Source organism: Diabrotica virgifera, chromosome 5 (assembly GCF_917563875.1).
Source record: "Diabrotica virgifera virgifera chromosome 5, PGI_DIABVI_V3a".
NCBI classification, from domain to species: Eukaryota; Metazoa; Arthropoda; class Insecta; order Coleoptera; family Chrysomelidae; genus Diabrotica; species Diabrotica virgifera.
This window is the reverse complement of record NC_065447.1, coordinates 144636660-144656668: the sequence shown is the minus strand read 5'-3', so window position 1 is coordinate 144656668 and position 20009 is coordinate 144636660.

Sequence of the window (20009 nt, the reverse complement as noted above, 5' to 3'; positions counted from 1 at the left end):
CAAACTCGACACGTCGACACATTGGAAAGGAAAGTACTGAGGAGAATACTAGGACCTGTGAGGGAAAACGGAATCTTCAGAAGTCGACACAACAACGAACTTTATCAACTTTATAAGGAAGCACCCCTGTGAGACTTCATTAGAATACAAAGATTGCAATGGGCCGGACATGTGAAAAGAATGTGAGAGGATAGGCTACCAAAAAGAGCACTGAATGCTAGAATGCAGGGAAAGAGACCGGTTGGAAAGCCAAGAAAGCGCTGGGAAGACACAGTAAACAGCGACGCACAAGCCTTTTTAGGAGTCCGTGTATGGAGAAGAGCAGCCACAGACAAGCAAGGGTGGAGGCAAAAAATAAAGGCTCAATTTGGGCCGTAGTGCCGTAGAAGAAGAAGAAATATTTGTATAAATATTGATGTTTATATAAACATAAATATAAATAAAAAAGAAAATAAACGGTTTCTTTTTGATTCAAATCGGGTCCCTTGCCATTCCCCGACACGTGTTTCTAGGTTTACCCGTTGTCAAGGAGGCTTTGCAAGAAGACCGATCTGAATCAATCAATTTCATAAATAATGAAATATTTATACCGGAGTATGGTTAGAACGACCTCTAACGGGGAACGATGAAATGATTGAAATGAGTGTCGACAACGAATCAAATAATCTGTTAACCTAGGTAATACAATACCAAAGGGCGACGCTTAGGAAAATATTGATGATTGATGATATTAGATGCACTGTTGGAATATTTTCCTAAGCGTCGCCCTTTGCTATTGTAGTTCCTGGGTTAACAGAATACTTGATTCGTTGTCGACACTATAGTGTGCTATGCGGATGATGCAGCTCTGATTGCAGAGGACAAGGATGACCTACAAAGACAACTTTATCGATTCTATCAAGCATGTCGACGACTCAATATTAACATATCCACGCAGAAAACAAAATGCATTACCATTGCGAAAGACCCAATTAGATGCAAGCTCGTGGTAGAGGGGAAACCCATAGAACAGCTTAACCAGTTCAAATATCTAGGTGTAGACTTATCAAGTTATCATGACCCAGCCAGAGACCTAAGAGGACAAATTAACAAGGCCGCTGTCTTGTCCGGATGTTTGAGAGATGTGGTCTGGAATAACCCATATATGAGAATGGACGGCAAAATTAGAATTTTTAAAACTTACATCAGACCTGTTATGACCTATGGCATTGAATCAAGAGAAGACACCAATAAAACCAAAAGCATGCAACGAACAGTCGAAATAAAGACGCTAAAAGCAATAGCAGGGAAGACAAGAAGAGATAGAATACGAAACCACATCATCAGGGAACAATGTGGCGTGCAAGATGTAGTCAGATGGGACAGGCAAAAACGAAGAGAATGGTTCAGTCATGTAAAAAGAATGGAGGAGCACAGACTACCAAGAATTGTGCTAGAAGGAAAACCAGCAGGCAAGCGTGGTCGGTCTTCTTGCAAAGCCTCCTTGACAACGGGTAAATCTAGAAACACGTGTCGGGAGAAGGCAAGGGACCCGATTTGAATCAAAACGAAACCGTTTATTTTCTTTTTGTTTTATAGCATAGGTACTCTGTATTAGAGTACAAAATGATGACGATTCAGATGGGTAATCTGAAATGCATTGCTAGAATACTTTTCTAAGCGTCGCCCTTTGGTAGTGTAGTACGTGGGTTAACAGGTTACTTGATTTGTTGTCGACACTCATTTCACTCTTTTCATAAATATGTACCTATAAATATGTACCTATAAATATTTTGACAACTGTCAGATTTAACTAAAATGTCATGTAATGATTTGCGACATGCTTAAAATCCATATGACGTCAAAATTAATGACGCACTGAAAAAAGGATTTTGGATGAACTGTATATAGCACTAAAACCGCAGGTATTGCCTTTTTTGCATTGAATCTAAATGCATAAACGTATAATGAAGTTAATGATATTAAAATAAAAGAACACGTATACCCTTGGAAAGGTAGGGAAATTTATAAATAACACTGATCTTATTTATCCACACAATCACCGAGTACATATCAGTTTTTTCTCAATAAGACTTTACTAAACATAATTACGAACTAATTTAATGTACATATTAAACTCGTAATCGCAAAAGCCACACGTAAGCAGGAAGCTAAAGGCAAAAGATTATTAGAAAATGCACCACACCTTGAAAGAATTATTATTAGGTATTTTTAGTGTGAGCATCAGTAACTGTAAAAATATTCCACGAAAATAGAAACCGCATGGTTACTACCTAGGAAGGTTATTCTTACTATTGGCCTTCTTCAGGAACGGATTAAGGAGAAGGATTTTTTAAACAAACATAACTTTTTTTATTGAGATGTTTGGCACTTACCTATAATATCACTGAATCTTTTCATCGCGCCCTCTCTCACTCTATCTCTCTATGTCTATCCCTACGTGTCTATGTCATTAATCTTAGTTCATGATATGTATGTCTTCGATACGTTTACGTTTTACGGATTACGTCTAGGTCTTCCTCTCTTTCGCCTTCAATGAGTTTCCATTTTAGATTTATCTTAGACAGTCGCTTCTCGGCTTCTCAGCCGTTTTCTCTACATAGCAAAACCAAATAATTCATTGTTTTGTTTTAACATCGTCTGCCAATGTATGTTTTGTACCCATAATTTCTCTTATGCGGTCGTTTGTTACTCTTGCACGCCTTGATTTTCCAGCCCAACGTCGTCAGAAATCCATTTCTGTAATGTTAAGCATGTACGTAACTATGCTTTTAATTATTATGGTGTTATAAATTCCTCTTTTGGTCCCATTATCATGATCATCATAATTCCTCAACCACATGCATCCACTGTTTGGATATAGGTCTCCACCATATTCTTCCATTGTTATCTAACTTGTGCCTTCTGTATCCAATTTCCCACTGTTTTTCTCAAGTCATCCATCCATCTTTTTGGTGGTCTACCTCTCTAGGTCTTCATTCTATGAGTCTTTTGGTCCACATATTACACAGCCCAACAAAAAAAAAATTTGTCTTGCTGCCGAAAAAAATCAACTGATTTTAGTTAATTCATCTGTGCTGATTCCAAAAACACAAACCTTTTCTTTGTATCAGCTCTAGTTTTCAAGATATAACATACATACTTATCAAATACTTAAATATTCTTACATTTCTGTATATTCCACCACTATAATTGCAATATGTTTATAAACAAAACTAACAAATTCTAAGACAAATGGGCAAATGAACAAAAGGGCCTATTTTGGTGTTCATGTAGAGATCAAGATAAATCCTGAGCTCCACATGTAGTGTGCAAAACTTGTATTGAAAACTTTCGACAGTGGACGAAAGGACAACGAAAATGTTTAAATTTGGTTTTCCACTGGTATGAAGGGAACCAAAAATCATTTTGACGATTTCTATTTCTGTCTTGTGAATATAAAGGGCATTAATCGCAACAATCGACATACGTGAACATATCCTAACCTGGATTCAGCAATAAGAACAATTCCACATCAGCTTGAGCAGATACCCATTCCAATATTTAGCAGTCTAACTATGTTACCAGAGGATAATGCCGAAACGTTATTTGACGAACTGCAGACTAATAGATTTGAGGAAGACGACAGTGATTTTGAAGGGGATTCAACCCGTCCTGAGGGCTTTACTCAGGAAGAGCTAAGCGATATTATCAGAAATTTGAACTTTCCAAAGGATTCTTCCGAGTTGCTTACCTCCAGACTAAAAGAAAAGAATGTTCTTCACCCAGACACCAAAATTACATACTACCGTAATAGAGATAAAAGATATTTTAAATTTTTTTCTCAGCAAGATGATATGGTTTTTTAAAGGACTGTTAGAAAAAATGGGTGTATCGGAGTATACACCAGATCACTGACGTCTTTTTATCGACAGTTCAAAACGAAGTTTAAGGTGTGTCCTTCTACATAATGGCAACAAATATGGAAGTATACCAATTGGGTATTAGAGTGGAATAAATGCTCAACAATTTTAACAAACACGGTTGTCATATGAGTATTAAAATTCATTACCTCCACAGCCACTTAGACCGTTTCCCAGAAAATCTTCACCAAGATATCAAAACGATGGAAGAGGGGTATCAGGGAGATGGGGCTATCATATGATGGCGGATTACTACTGGAGTCTTCAAATAGACCGTCCTTTTAAAGCCTTTGCAAGAAAATCATATAAAAGGAAGTTTTAGGTGACACCGAATAACACATTTTTGTTGCGACGCTGTCGGTTAGGTTAGATGAAAAGTTAAGTTTTTTTGGCAGATATGTGTGGTGATTTTTGTAAGTACATTATTGTACAATAAATATTTTACTTTTTACTCGTATTTGGTTTATTTCATGGGTAGCAGCACTACATATGTAGGTGGTGCTGCGTTAAATTACCCTATATGTTAGAAATGTGATCTGTTGTCGTATTTTCTGAAAACGATCTGATGGAACAAATCTGGTGGCATTTTTAAATTCAGCAGACCCAAATTACCTAGAAACAGTAAAAAAATTTCCGGCAGCAAACTGTGTGTTTACCAGTGTTATCATTTAAATGTGCTACATGCTCCATTTGGCTTGTGCAATTTTTCTATGACATAGACATCACTTTGGTCCTCTTTCTCACTATCCTATTTGGTACCACATCTCTTCTTGTTATTCGCAACATTGCTCTTTCCATTTTTCTTTGTAAAAAACTCATATAGAAGTAAAAACTTCAAATTGTATTCTGGTATAAAATTGTTTATTAAAACTATCTAAAAGAGTCATCCAAATGGATTGCAAAACGTTTTCGTTCTAAGAATTCTGAGAATGTATTCTGGTATAAAATTGTTCCAATCCATTTGGATGACTCTTTAGATAGTTTTAATAAACAATTTTATACCAGAATACAATTTGAAGTTTTTACTTCTGTTTGAGTTTTTTAAACTATGGTAATACAGCCAACTATTGGGATTTTCCCATTGATTTTATTTTTCTTTGTGTTATTCTCAATTTATTTGCAGAATGTTTAGTCAAAGTTATAATTTCGGAACAATATGTTATTACCGGCAGTATACATTGGTTGTAAACTTTTTTATTCAAGCAAATCGGTAGCGTTTCTTTTAGAATATGTCGCGTCTTACCAAATTCTGCCCATCCCAAGCGTATACGACGCTGGATCTCACAAGTTTGATTGTATTTTCCTATTCTAATTTCATGCCCTAAATAGATATAGCTAAAAACCTGATGTATTTCGTGCCCACCTACTCTCATCGCTTGGAACTAAATTGGTCATGTATTTTGTTTTTGAAAGTTTATGTTCAGGCCTACTTGTTTTATGACAATGTCATCAGCAAAGCGCAAGTGGCTCAGATATTCACCATCAATATGTATTCCACTTTTAGCCCAATCCAGTTTTTTAAATGCATATTCCAGAGCTGCAGTAAATAGTTGGGGGAGACGGTGTCGTCCTGTCTAATTCCTCGCTCAATTCTATATTTACCCTATACAGGGTGTTTGGTAAAGAATGGGCCATAACTTAACCTCAGGTTTCTGAGGTTAGAATAGGCCGATTTAAGCTAACTTACCTTAGTACAAAGTTTATAATAACCGAGATACAGGGTGTCAAAGTTAAACTTTTTTTTTATTTATTATTGAATATTTCCTGACAGGTATGAGATAACAACATGAAATTTACTATGTGGGGGTTTTTTGGGTCGAGAAAACTAAATTCCCTACCAAAAATTATGTATTGCCCAGAGGACGCCACATACCCCTTTCAGCACTCATTTATTACGTTCAATTTTTTTTATCCCTCACTCTGTATAATTTTGACATTAAAATTTTTATTCTCCTATTAGTTTTACTTAAAAAAGGTATACTTCTTTCATCTCCCGAAACTCAACCTTTTTCGAGATAAACGCATTTTAAATCTGCGATACACCATCATTTTTAGCATAATATCATTGTAGTTACACCCGAAAAATAACTTAAAACCATAATAATTGTGCCAGTTCTCAAATTTATGTCATTGCATCGCAAATTCCATTTGAAGAAATTTGCTATACATTTTTGGATAATTTTATGGTTTTAAGTTATTTTTCGGGTGTAACTACAATGATATTATGCTAAATATGATGGTGTATCACAGATTTAAAATGCGTTTATCTCGAAAACGGTTGAGTTTAGGGAGATGAAAGAAGTATACCTTTTTTAAGTAAAACTAATAGGAGAATAAAAATTTTAATGTCAAAATTATACAGAGTGAGGGATAAAAAATTTGAACGTAATAAATGAGTGCTGAAAGGCGTATGTGGCGCCCTCTGGGCAATACATAATTTTTGGTAGGGAATTTAGTTTTCTCGACCCAAAAAACCCCGACATACCAAATTTCATGTTGTCATCTCATACCTGTCAGGAAATATTCAATAATAAATAAAAAAAATAGTTTAAATTTGACACCCTGTATCTCGGTTATTATAAACTTTGTACTAAGGTAAGTTAGCTTAAATCAGCCTATTTTAACCTCAGGAACCTGAGGTTAAGCTATGGCCCATTCTTTACCAAACACCCTGTATATGTTTTATCAAACTTGTATATTTATAGTATTCGGCTTTGTTCCAATGCTCTTAATACCGCCGGTAATTCCACGCTATCAAAAGCTTTTTTGAAGTCGATGAAAATCAACGTCAATGGTTTATTATATTCAACACATTTTTCAATTAATATTTTTAAGTGCTTGTAGGTGGTCATTTGTTCCATAACCTTTCCTAAACCCAGCTTGCTCCTTAGGCTGATAGAAATCTAATTTTCGTTCTAACCGTTTTGTGGTGATTTTTGTAAACCAATTGTAGAGATGTGACAACAGACTTATCGGTCTATAATTCTCTAGGTCTGAAATACCTCCTTTTTGTGTACTAGGATAGTAATTGCATTGTTCCATTTTGTAGGGACTATACCTTGGTTTAGACATATAGTATAGTATATGGCTTAACACCCCATGTGGGGTTTCGCCGCTCTCGCTTTCTAAATCCATTTTACGGGGTGGATCAGTCCCCATGTTCATTGTATTTGTTCACTAATATGTCTCCATTTCGTCCGGTCTATTGCCTTCTCTTTCCATTTAGTAATTCCTGCCCCTCTTAGGTCCTCCTCTACTTCAGTTAACCATTTCGATCTGGGCCGACCACGTCTCCTTTTTCCTCCTGGTTGCCACCATAACATAGCTTTTGATACTGATTCTGGTCCTTGTCTCCATATATGACCCAGCCATTTGGTTCTTTGTACTTTTATTTTCTTTACTATATCTTCACCATGTAATTCTTCTAAAATTTCTTTATTCGTTCTCCTTCTATACTCTTGTTCTTCGATTTTCACTGGACCCGGTATTGTCCTTATTATCTTCCGTTCATTTATCCTTAATTTCTCTTCTTCTTTTTTGTCATAGTCATCGTTTCTGCTGTATACATCGTTATTGGTCTTATTATTGTTTTATATATATTCATTTTTGTTTGTTTGGTCAATATTTTACTCTTTAGTAGTTTTCTATTTGCTTGGTATACACGGTTTGTCGCAGTTATTCTTTCTTCGATCTCCGTTTTTCTTTCCCCTTTGTTGTTTATCATAACGGCCAGGTATTTAAATTTCTGTACTTCCTTGAATTTTTTATTTCCTATCCTTATCTCTCCGTTTTGTTCTGCTTTTCCGAGTCTCATTAATTTTGTTTTCTTTTCATTAATTGTTAGTCCCATCTTCTTTCCCTCTTCTTTAATCTCCATTAATCAATTTTTCATTATTTTTCGTGTTTTTGTTACTATCGCTATATCATCTGCATAGACGATTAGTTGGTAACCTGATGCTCTTAGGCTTCCCTTGTGGATCTTTCTTAACACAAAATCTACTGTCAGGTTAAATAGTGTTGCTGACAGTGAGTCACCTTGTCTCAGTCCTTTATTTATTTCGAATTCTTCTGTTTTCCCTTTTTGTTGTTAGAATACTGATTTTTGATTTGTTAATTGATATTTTTATTAGATTTCTTAGTTTTTTACTTACTCCTTGATATTTTAGGGCTTTCATTATTTCCTTTCTCTTTATTCAGTCAGAGGCTTGTTCAAAGTCTATAAATAATATTTCTATTTCATGTTGATGTTCGTGTGCTTTTTCCATGATTTTTTTAATGGTATGTACTGCATCTGTTGTTGATCTATCTTTTACGAAGCCGCATTGGTATTGTCCTATAATATTTTTTGTTTCATCCGTTAACCTCTTTTGTATTTTTGACGATAATATTTTATAGGCAACGTTTAAGAGTGTAACTCTGTAGTGTACCTCTGCAGTTCTTACACTCATGCTGGTCGCCTTTTTTATGGATCGTGATAATCTGTCCAATTTCCCACTCGTTCGGCATTGTCTCCTCTTTCCATATTTTTTTAATCAATTCATGTATTTTTTCGTGCAATATGTCCCCTCCGTATTTTATTAGTTCTAGATTTATTCCGTCATTACCAGGTGCCTTTCCATTATTCCCCTTCATCCTAATGTTTTTTACTTCTTTTAATGTTGGTTCCTGTGTGATCGTTTCTTCTTCGTCCTCGTCTTCTATTTCATCATTTATAACTGGTTCAATTAGTAATTCCTTAAAGGGACTTGTCCATATTTCTTTATTTTCGTTCTCTTCCTATACAATTTTACCTTGTTTGTTTTTTATTCCTTTTAGTTTACCTTTGAATGTTCTATTGTTTTCTTTTATTTTATTATAGAATTTTTTTGAATTTCTGTTATATTTTTCGTTCTCTATTGCATAAATCTTTAAATCTATTCATTGTCGTCTGTGTTATCTGTTTATTTTTTTTTGCCCTTATTTCTCAGTAATTCGTAATTTTCTCTATCTTCTGCCGTGTTCGTTCTTATCCATTTTAATCTCGCTTCCACTTTTTTTCCATAATTTTTTGACATTCGATATTGTACCATTCTTTTTTCTTCTCCTTCTTCTTTTTGCCAATTGTTTTTCTGCTGCTTCCTGTATGGCGTCTTTTATGCAGTTCCACTCCCGTTTCACATCAACACGTTCTTGATTGTCATCCATTATTAGATATTTTTCCAGTTCTTCCTGATATTTCCTTCTTACTTGCTCTTCTTTTAGTTCTTCAGTGTCCCATTTCGTTTGTTTGCTTTTATTTTTACTCTTGCATGTTTTTTGCCTTATTTTTGCTGTTACATACCATGAAATGGTCTGAGTCAGCACAGGCTCCTTTGTAGGATCTTACGTCCTTAATTGATGATTGTCTCCGCCTGTTTATCAAAATATGATCTATCTGAGATTTAGTTTGCTGATCTGGTGATATCAATGATATTTTGTATTTGTCAGAATGTGGGAACTTTGTACTACTTATGATCATATCTGTTCTTGTTGCTAGGTTGCATAATCGTTGCCCATTGTCATTTTGTCCTTTCATGTATTGTGTATCTTCCTGCTACAATTTCTGTGTATTGTTCTTTCCCTATTTGGGCATTGAAGTCTCCCAGTACCATAATCGTGTCCTCTTTTGGTATCTTTTCTATTTCTTCCTCTATATCGTCATACCATTTTTCTTTTTCTTCTGTGTTCGCATTTACATCTCTGTGCTTACATCTCCGAGTATCATAAATGCTATTCCATGTTGCCCTTGTCTTTCGCACCCTGAATATCTGAGGCTAAGATTTTTGTTTTCTAATTCGCCGCTTCCTTTCCATCTGGTCTCTTGTATGGCAGCTACGTTTATTCCGTATCTTTTCAGTTCTCCTGCTATCTCTTCCATTTTTCCTGCAGTTAACATTGTTCTTATATTCCAGGTGCATATTTTCATTATTTTTTGTTTCTTTCTCTTTTGATTTTTAATACTATTCCTAACAATATTATTATTACCACCAATCATATGACTATTACAATAATTAATATTTATGTTCCTATTTCTAATCTTATCACTACTTAAATCTATACATTTTTTGTTAGTGTCCTGTTCACTTACAATATCTTCTTTCCCTGTTCCTCGCATGCTCCCTACATCGTTTCTTCCGTGTGACTGTGTTAGTTTTTTTTTGGATACTTTTTTTTCGCTATTTCCATTACCTTTTCTTTTTTCTGGCTCCATCTCCATTCCCTTCCGTCTACTGTAATTTTATTATATCCCATTTTTACTTTTTCTTTTTTCTCTCATCTCTCTGCTTATATCTCTTAAGGCTTTCGATTTCTGTTGCTCTCTTTTTGTGAGGTCTTCTGTAATCCATATTTTCTCATGCTTTACGTCTTTTAGTTTGCTTTTATTTCGTAGTATGGCTACTTTTTCTTCCTCATTTCCTAATTCAATTAGGCAGGTTTCTGTGTTAATTCAATTAGGCAGGTTCTGTGCAGGTTTCTGTGTTTTTGAGCTCTCTTAATATAGTTCTTAATTCCTAGATGGTTTTCTAGCATGTTTGTCATTTCTTGTTTTAGAACTATTGGATCTTTGCTGTCTATAATTAATCCGCTTATGATTAGGTTATTTTTTCTTTTTTTCTTTGTCTAGTCTTTCCATTGATCGTTTAAGATCAGATATATCCTCTGTTATCTTTTTGTTTTCTGCTTTGAGCATTTTATTCTCTTGTTTCAGCTCTTTCCTCTCCTTTGCCCATTCATTCTTCATATTTTTTATTTCTTGTTTTATGTTTTTTATTTCTTCGTTGTTTTGTTTTAATTCTTCTTTTACCTCCCTTATGTCGTCTCTAATCTCCTTATTTTCTTCCATTATTTCCGTTTTTAGTTCTTTTATTTGTGTTTTGATCCCCTCGTTCATTTCTTTTAACATTTTCTTTATTTCTTCCATTTCTTGTTTTTCTTGCTCCTCTTTGTTGTCCTTTGGTGGTGTTCTTGTCGTTGATTTGCTTCTTTTAAAGACTTCCTCCTCGTCGAATGAGTTTTCGTGTTCCGGTTTATCTCTTTTGTTGTTCATTTGTTAAACTATGTTTGTCGTTGTTAATTGATTTTTAACTTTAAGCAGGATAAGTTCTTCCGCTGTGTTTGATAGATACAGATGAGTTGTCCCGCACACCTCAATCCTGAGCCTACTCAGTTCAACCCACGACCGATGCACGAGCTAACCCTATCTATATCAACCATCTACCTCCTTTATCCTTTATTCAATTAATTAGACAGATTAATTAGGTTTAGACACATACATAGGTTAAATAGTTCAGTTACTACTTCCAGTAGTATCTTGCCTCCTACTTTACCCGCTTCTATTACTATTTGGTCGTCTCTCGGAGCCTTTTTTTTTTTCATTTCCTTTAGAGTTCGTTTCACTTCTTCTATCGTTATGTTAGGCAGAATTACTCTAGAATCCTTGGTTCATTACTCTACGTTCTCTAATTTGTGTTTTGTCTTCGTCTGTTAATTGGCTTTTGTATATTTCTTCATAGAAACCTTTTGTTATCTCTAATATTCTCTCTCTGTTTGATGTTATGTTACCTTCCTTGTCTTTTAGTTTAACAATTTCCACTTTACTTACTACTTACTTTACTCCTTTTGATTCCATTTGGAACATAGGGCCTCTACAGTCCCCCTCCATTCATCTCTGTTTCTGGCCAGGGCTTTCACTTCTTTCCATGTTAACCCATTGTCTTCTAGCTCTATGGTAATATTTCTTTTCCAGGATGTCATTGGTCTGCCTTGTTTTCTTTTCCAGTTGGTTGGTAATCCAGGGCTTGTTTGGTTATATCATCTTCATTTTTCCTTAATGTGTGTCCAATAAACTTCCATTTGCGTCTGTTTATTGTTTTGGTTATCGGCTCTTGATTAGTTTTTCTCCAAAGTTCCATGTTACTTATCCGATTTGGCCAATATATTTGCAATATTCGTCTAAGGCATCTATTTACAAATGTTTGAACCTTTTGTATAATCTTTTTCTCTATTTTCCAAGTTTCTGCTGCATATAGCAAAATGCTCTTTACATTTGTATTAAATATCCTGATTTTGGTTTTGGTTGTTAATTTATTGGACTCCCATGTTTTCATCAGCATATAGAACGCATTTTGGGCTTCAGTTATCCTTCCATTAATTTCCTCTTCTATTCCACCGCTAGCGTCAATTATGCTTCCCAGATAGCAAAACTTCTGTACATTTTCTACTTCTTCTCCTTCAATGAATATACCCATTTCTCTTTCCGTATTTATCTTCATAAGTTTGGTTTTTCTTGTGTTAATCTCTAGTCCTATTTTTCTTGCTTCTTTTGTCACCTTTTCTGTTTTTTTCTGCATATGTTTGTTAGAACATTTATACCAAATAGACATTACCAAGAAAAATAGTGCAATGCGGCAATATAGCGCCTGTTACTTCCCTGTGCTTTGTATTCGAACATCCGAAGGTGGCGATATGAAGTTACTATAGCAACAAAGTACTACATCGATTACAACAAAAAAGAAAACACTCCACGTCAGAATTAATTTTAGAATTGTCACTTTTGTAATAGTTATAAATTTGTTCTATTTTATTCACATAAAAATATTGTACAGTCCACACCACAAAGTTTAATTTATCTGCCATAAGATAATCCACCAATGTTGTCTTTTTTCGGACACCAGATATATATCATCTGCAAAGTCTAGATCTTCAAGCTGAGCGAAAGCATTTCATCTACTTAATTCCTGTTTTATTTTTCGTTGCCTTCTTCATGACCCAGTCGATTAAGATCAAAAATATGGTTGGAGATAGAATACACCCCTGTCTGACTCCACTGTCTATGTTGATTGGTTCTGTGAGTTTCCCATTGTGCATGATTTGTGCGGTATAGTTTTCATAGAACATTTTGATAATTCTTATGTATTTTAATGGAATTCCATATCTCTTTAATATTTCCCACATTTTTCTCTGTTAATCCGGTCAAAGGCTTGTCTAAAGTCAATAAAATTTATATAGATTTTGCTCTGCCATTCTATTGTTTGTTCTACAATGTTTCTTAATGTGTTAATATGATCTGTGCATGCTTTATTACTTCTGAAGCCCGCTTGGTTTGGTCTTAACAACTGGTCTATAGTTTATTTCATTCTTTCTAGTATCATCCTTGTCATGACTTTACTCACTGTAGAAAGTAGTGTTATTGCTCTCCAATTGTTGCAATTCGTTTGATCTCTCTTCTTGGGTATCTTTACAATTATACCTTTTTCCAATCATCAGGTATTCTCTCCTCCTGCCATATTCTGTTTATTAGTACATACAGGATTTCTTCCGATGTTTCTCTATCTGCTTTTAGTAGTTCTGTGGTAATGTTATCTATTCCAGCTGCTTTCCCTCTTTTCAGCTGTTGTATTGCTTTACTTACTTCTTTTTTGTGAATTCCGATTCGGTGAAGCTTAGTTCTTCCTTTATTTCTTCATTTTATATTTCGTGTTCTATTATTCTGTTGGCATATACTTCTCTAAAATGTTCGATCCATCTCTCAACTATTTCCTTTTCATTCTTCAATATTTTCCCGTTTTTGTCTTTTACATGCTCAACGTTCATTTTTCCGCGCGAGCTTAGTTTTTTCGTCGTTTTATATAGAGTTCCCATGTCGTTGTTTTTTGCTGCTGTTTCTGCTTCTATTAACAATTCTTAGTTATATTGTCTTTTGTCGTTTCTCGCACTTTTTTAACTTCTTTATCTTTCTCTCTATATTCTCTCTTCATTTGTTCCCTATCTCTTGGATCATTTTTAGCATTTTACATTTAAGTAGTTTCCTTTCTTTTATTTTTTCCCACGTGCTTCTCGATAGCCATGGTTTATTACTTCTTTTTTGTATTCCTGTCGTTTCTTTTGCTGCTTGTGTATATACATACTTGCATTTATCCCACAGCTCTTCTATCGTGGCATTTTCTGTGTTGTAAGTTTTATTATATAATTCTCTTAACTTGGTCTTATATTCTTCAGTACTTTCATTTCCGTCTTTGAGCCACTGAACGTTATATCTTTCTCGTTGTTCCATTGGCGTTTTCTTACTTCTGGCTAGTTTGAGTTTGATTTTGGCTCTAATCAACGTGTGGTCGGACCCTATGTCTGCCCCTCTCATTGCTCTAACATCTAAGAGTGAGTGTCTCCATGCCTTATCTATGGTTATGTCGTCAATCTGATTGTGTGTTTGTCCATCGGGGAATGTCCATGTTATTTTATGTATGCGTTTGTGTTGAAATATACTTCCACCTATGACTAAACTGTTTTGGGTGCAGAAATCTATAAACATATTACCATTCTCATTAATTTGTCCCAATCCTTTTTTCCCCATTACAGTTTCTCTTCCACTATTATTCGTTCCTATTTTGGCATTCATATCTCCGATTATCATCACAATATATTTTTTATATTTATTTTGTATTTTATTGTATGCCGTCTGTAGCTGTTGGTAAAACTCATCTTTTGTGTCCTGTTCTTTTTCATTTGTTGGTGCATATACATTAACAATTATTAGATTTTTATATCTCGCTTTGATTCTAGCCATTATTATTCTATCCGAGATGGCTTCCCATTCTATTAGGGCAGTGGCGTAATGATAGATCAACGGGCCCTGGTTCCAGTTGGGATGCGGACCCGCCCGCCCAATAAAAACTCACATTGTATATAAAAAGCATTAATAAACATTAAATATAAATCATCATACGCTTATCATAAAATATGTCATATATTTACAAAAACTCAAGCTAATTTATGGTCCCTTTACTCACGGTTTTTGCTGTAAATTTTAAAGAGCCGCTCAGATGAAAATGAAATTTGGCATACACATAGCATACCAAAAAAAAGTGATACCTATTGTGCCGATGTGTGGTTTTGTTCTGGGGGTGAGTTGCACCCCTTCTCGGGGGTGAAAACATAAGATAAGTCCGGGATTGGATAAACTGACTAATTCTAAGCAACTTTAGTTTTATAGAGTTTTCTCACTAAGTCGATACTTTTCGAGTTATTTGTGAGTGAATATGTTCATTTTTTAACAAAAAAAAAACAAGTTTCGAGACGGTTTTTCGCAAATAACTCAAAAGCCGATGCCGCACTGCAGGATGCTAGATGGTCGCTTGGAGGGTGGATTTTAAAGGTGGATGGTGGAGGGGCGCTGCATCCTGAACGCAGTGAAAGAGTGAAATGAAGTCAGAAATCAGCGAAATCAGTATCCAACTGACTCAAGGAATCGTTTGTTTCATTTGTTACGTTACATTTGGTTTGTTTTTAGCATATCGTCTTATTAGAGGTAAAACTCACTAACTACACTTTTCAGAAAGTGGAGAAAAATCGACACTTAAAGGTACAAATTTTTTTTTAATTCGCAGGACTTGAATATTTGATTTTTTTAATGCAACTGCAAAGAATAAATAAAACAGATATTTTAAGCCATGTTTCGTCACATAGTGGGTCTGTTGGGTCCCAAATTGCCCTTCTTTTATACACAGCACTTATTACGCCTTCCTCCATAGCCAGGCTACTCGGATGGAATATCAAACACGACTGATATGGGTGGATATACGCCTGACGAACCACCGGATGGTTAGATGGTAGTGGGAAGCCACTGCGGCTACCGTCGTTTTGTTATTCGTGGTATAAGTAGCTGGATGGTCGCCAGGCAGGTATCTACCATCCACCATCCTACCAAACTTCCTGCAGTGCGGCATCGGCCATAAAGTTAGTATTTTATCGACAAAAATATTCTTAGTAAAAATATAGCTTATAAAAAAGTGAAAAAAAAATGGTGTATATACTAAGTCTATAGACCCAGGAGGAGCAGAGTTGTAGGTAATGAAAAATAGGTTCGTATTCTTCAAATTCCAAATCGAATATTTCAACGTGAAATAACCAAAAAGCTAATTGGATTCTAAGCTTCCAGGACATAAGACCGTGGAGGGAAATAGGGGAGGCCTATATCTAGCAGTGGATACATAGGGCTGATTGATGATGATGATGATCAGTTTCCGAATTTATGCAACTCTGTAGTTTACCTACAACAATTTATTCATGGATCGTGCTAATATAAAAAAAATACAAGTGTTTGAGTTAGCACGTGTAGGCAGGCACTGGCGCCGGATGTTAGTCTTTAAACAAGTGTTGAAACAAGGTCTTCGGTCAGCAGATAAAACGAGTAAGGAACCTTACAACAGCGTTCCCTGTGTTTCTTAATAAATTTAAATTTTGTTTTCAAATTCTTTGATGAATAGGTATTCTTCGTTTTTATTTATTTTAAGTACCTACAAAAACATTAAAATTTATTAAGCAGTTACATTTCCTAGTGTGTTCTTGTGTAGTTCAAAATTTCCCCATCAAATTAGAAACAAAAGAAGCAAAAAGTGCGACAGAGCGGGCCCCTGCGGGGCCCGGGCCCTGGTTCCACGGAACCCGCGGAACCATGCTCAGTACGCCACTGTATTAGGGCATTTGTTGCTTCTTTTGAAATCATGAATGCAACACCACTCTCGTGTCGGTCTTTTTCGCCACATTCTCCCGAGTATATAACCGTTTTGTCGTGTTCAATTCTTGTTTTTCCACATCCCTTCCATCTAATTTCAGATAATCCTAATATACTTTTTAGTAATCCTAATACAATTTCCACTTTACCATCATAAAACTTTCTTCTGAGTATTTTCATATTTCCATTTTCCCTCAATCACCTTTTGTATTTTTTCAGTATTATACTTTCTCCGATCTTTACGAATTGCTTTTGAGATATTTCTGTTCAGATATCTGAGTTCAGCTGAGTCGCCTTTCTGCTCTGATCTCTTGGTTTTTCTTTCTCGAATGAGCTTTGTTGTGTTTTCGCCTAGTTTCTCTTCTTTTCATATTGCTATCATAGCATGCTTTAAAAGAGTGTAGGCGCAAAATGTCAGACCAATGCATTTTAAATGCGTTAATTTTTTCAATAATTCACTTTTCAAAAATCACTAAATTTTTTCTTTTTTTTTTTCACCCCCGTAACTTATTAAAATAAACATTATATAAGTTTTCAGGGACTTTCGGCCATCGGTAATAATGTAACCTTTCATTCTGCTTCAAATTTTTCTCTACTTATTAGTTTTCTCAGGATTCGAAAAAAATGGATGCATTTAAAATGCATTGGCGCGAAAAATACTTATTAGTTTTCTTAGGATTCGAAAAAATGGTTGGATTTAAAATGCATCGGCGCGAAAAATACTAATTAGTTTTCTCAGGACTCGAAAAAAATGGATGCATTTAAAATGCATTGGCGCGAAATTTTGCGCCGGCGCTCTTAAATATGTATTTCATATGTATGTATAAAAATTTATTTCAAGAAATTATTTCTGGGTTCTCTAATGTCACTAATACTCTGAGCTAATTAGCAAAATACAAGGAAAAGTTATTTACCAGCAATTTTATTGCTGGAATCGAATCATATGATTGTATATATTAATAATATAGGTATGCAAAGTCCGCAGATAGTGTGCTACTTTTTTATAAACAAAATGGCGCCCGAAAGTCGTGTTTTTTCAATTTTTGCTTTATAACTCCAAAGATAACCAAAAACACCCAAATAAAAATTCACCGTAATTAAATTCACAGAGAAATGTTTTTTCCGATTTACTTCGACGAAAATTTTCCTCGGAAAATGCAGGTTTTTCCAACAAAATCTTTAATTTTCAACTAAAATTTTATGTAAGTAATTATTCTTCAATAATTAAATAAATTGGTGACATAAAAGCTCTTTTGGTATGGATTACATTTTCAGAAGCCGATGGAAATTGAATGAACAGTTTAGCAACAATGAAATTGTTAATTAAAAATTTTCGGTCGCTATAATAACTATAATAATAATTATGATGCATAAAAATAACTATGATTTTTGTATAAAAAGGCACTATACCTATCTAATGTACTTTACAGAATTGAAATTGGACTATTTAAGCGGCCTCAGGAATATTTTAAAATTATTACCAATGTTTTGGCTTATAAACAAATAGAATATCTTAGAAAATTTTAAATTAAATTAAATTATGAAAACGATATTAGAAAGAACGTGGCAGGACACTTCTTATAAAAGAAAAAACGTTTAATTGCGATGAGTGGTTCCTGAGATACAATAGGTCAAATTTGACCGGCATGTACAGCGAAGATATACACAATCTAATGGTAATTTTTGAACCGTCACCTTTTTATTTCGGTCTTTTTTCTCCACACAAATTTTCATATCTTTAAAGGACTCATAACATATATTATAATAATAAAAACTATACGGATTACGAGTGAAAAATACCAAAAATACCAAAATTTCAATCAAAAACCAGTTCAAAATCGGTACACGTTAAAAAAATGCATTTTCTCAGCCTCCCATAGAGCAATTTTCTTCATTTTTTTTCCCAAGTAGCTCGAGTAGAGCCACCTAACTAATGTATTATTAAATGTCAAAGCTGCTTTTGTTTTGTGATAATAAATTAAATTATTTGCAGCTTTGAAATGAGAATTTTTGTATCTCAAACGTTAAAAGGTACACTTGTGGTAAGTTTATCTAAACAAAAGTCTACAACTGGAAAAAATATATTGTTTTATTTTCTTGTAAGCAAATTAATTTATTATAACAAAACAAAAGCAAATTTGACATTTAATATTGCGTTAGTTAGATGCCTCTACTCGAGTTACTTGGGAACAAAAAAAAATGAAGAAAATTGCTCCATTAGAAGCCGAGAAAATGCATTTTTTTAACGTATACCGATTTTGAACTTTGAGATTCCATTTTCTCCACCCTAATTTTTGATTGGAATTTTGGTATTTTTGGCATTTTCCACTCGTAACATCGATAGTTTTTATTATTATAATATATGTTATGAGTCTTCTAAAGATATGAAAATTTGTGTGGAGAAAGAGGACTGAAATAAAAAGGTGATGGTTCATGGTTCAAGAATTACCATCCTATTGTTTATATCCTCGCCGTACATGCCGGTCAACTTTGACCGGTTGTATCTCAAGAACCACTCATCGCAGTTAAACGTTTTTTTCTTTTAAAAGAAGCGTCCTGCCGCGTTATTTCCAATACCGTTTTCATAAATTAATTTAATTTAATATTTCCCGAGATATTCTAAAATATTCCTGAGGCCACCTTAATAGTCCAATTGCAATTCTGTAAAGTACATTAGAAAGGTATAGTGCCTTTTTATACAAAAATCATGGCTATCCTTATGCATCATAATTATTGTGGTTATTATAGCGACCGTAAATTTTTAATTAACAATTTAATCAGGGGCGTAACAGAGGGCCCCGCAGCATGAAGCTTGCGGGGGGCCCCAATCACTTAAGGGCCCCATCTTGTCATCTGATATTACGTTAAAATCTGTTATTGTTACATTATTTTACGTTGTCTGTTTAAATTTAAAAACGTAAAAATTTCTAAAAACTAGACGTATTTGCCAAGTGAATCATGTCATAATATCTAGAAACTTAATCCCTTCCGGCCTACCGAAATTTTATGGCAGCGATAATAAACTATATAATGCTTTGTACGTGACTATTGAAAGATATTAGAATTGCAATTTGCCGAATTTACGAACAATATTTTTAAATCTAAAAATGGGTTTTCTTTCTCTCTGTTCTTTACCTACTTTTAGTATTTCTAATTTTGATACAATATTATCGCCAGTAATTTCATATTGGTTGTTTGCATTGAATGTTATTTATGTTTGTGTTGTTTTACGGTTATAGTTGCATCAGTTTGGTACGCATTTATTTATTAATTATTGACGACTTTTCTTGTGTAATCATTGGACAATCTCTCAACAGATAAACGGTAAGATAAGGAAATTATAACACTTACGCTTTAGGGGAGTCAATGTAGAAAAACTTGCATTGTTTCGGTTTCGGAAAAAATCAAAGAAGCTTATATTTTTCTAAAACATTTTTGTTAGTTTATATATCTTATCTTAAAGTGAAAAGTTCTACTCACAGATGCCTCTAATTGTTTATTAATTCTTTAAGCAATAAAACTGTTCTATATTAAATAGGTAATTTTAAAAGATATCGGTGAATTCATCATTTTACTTT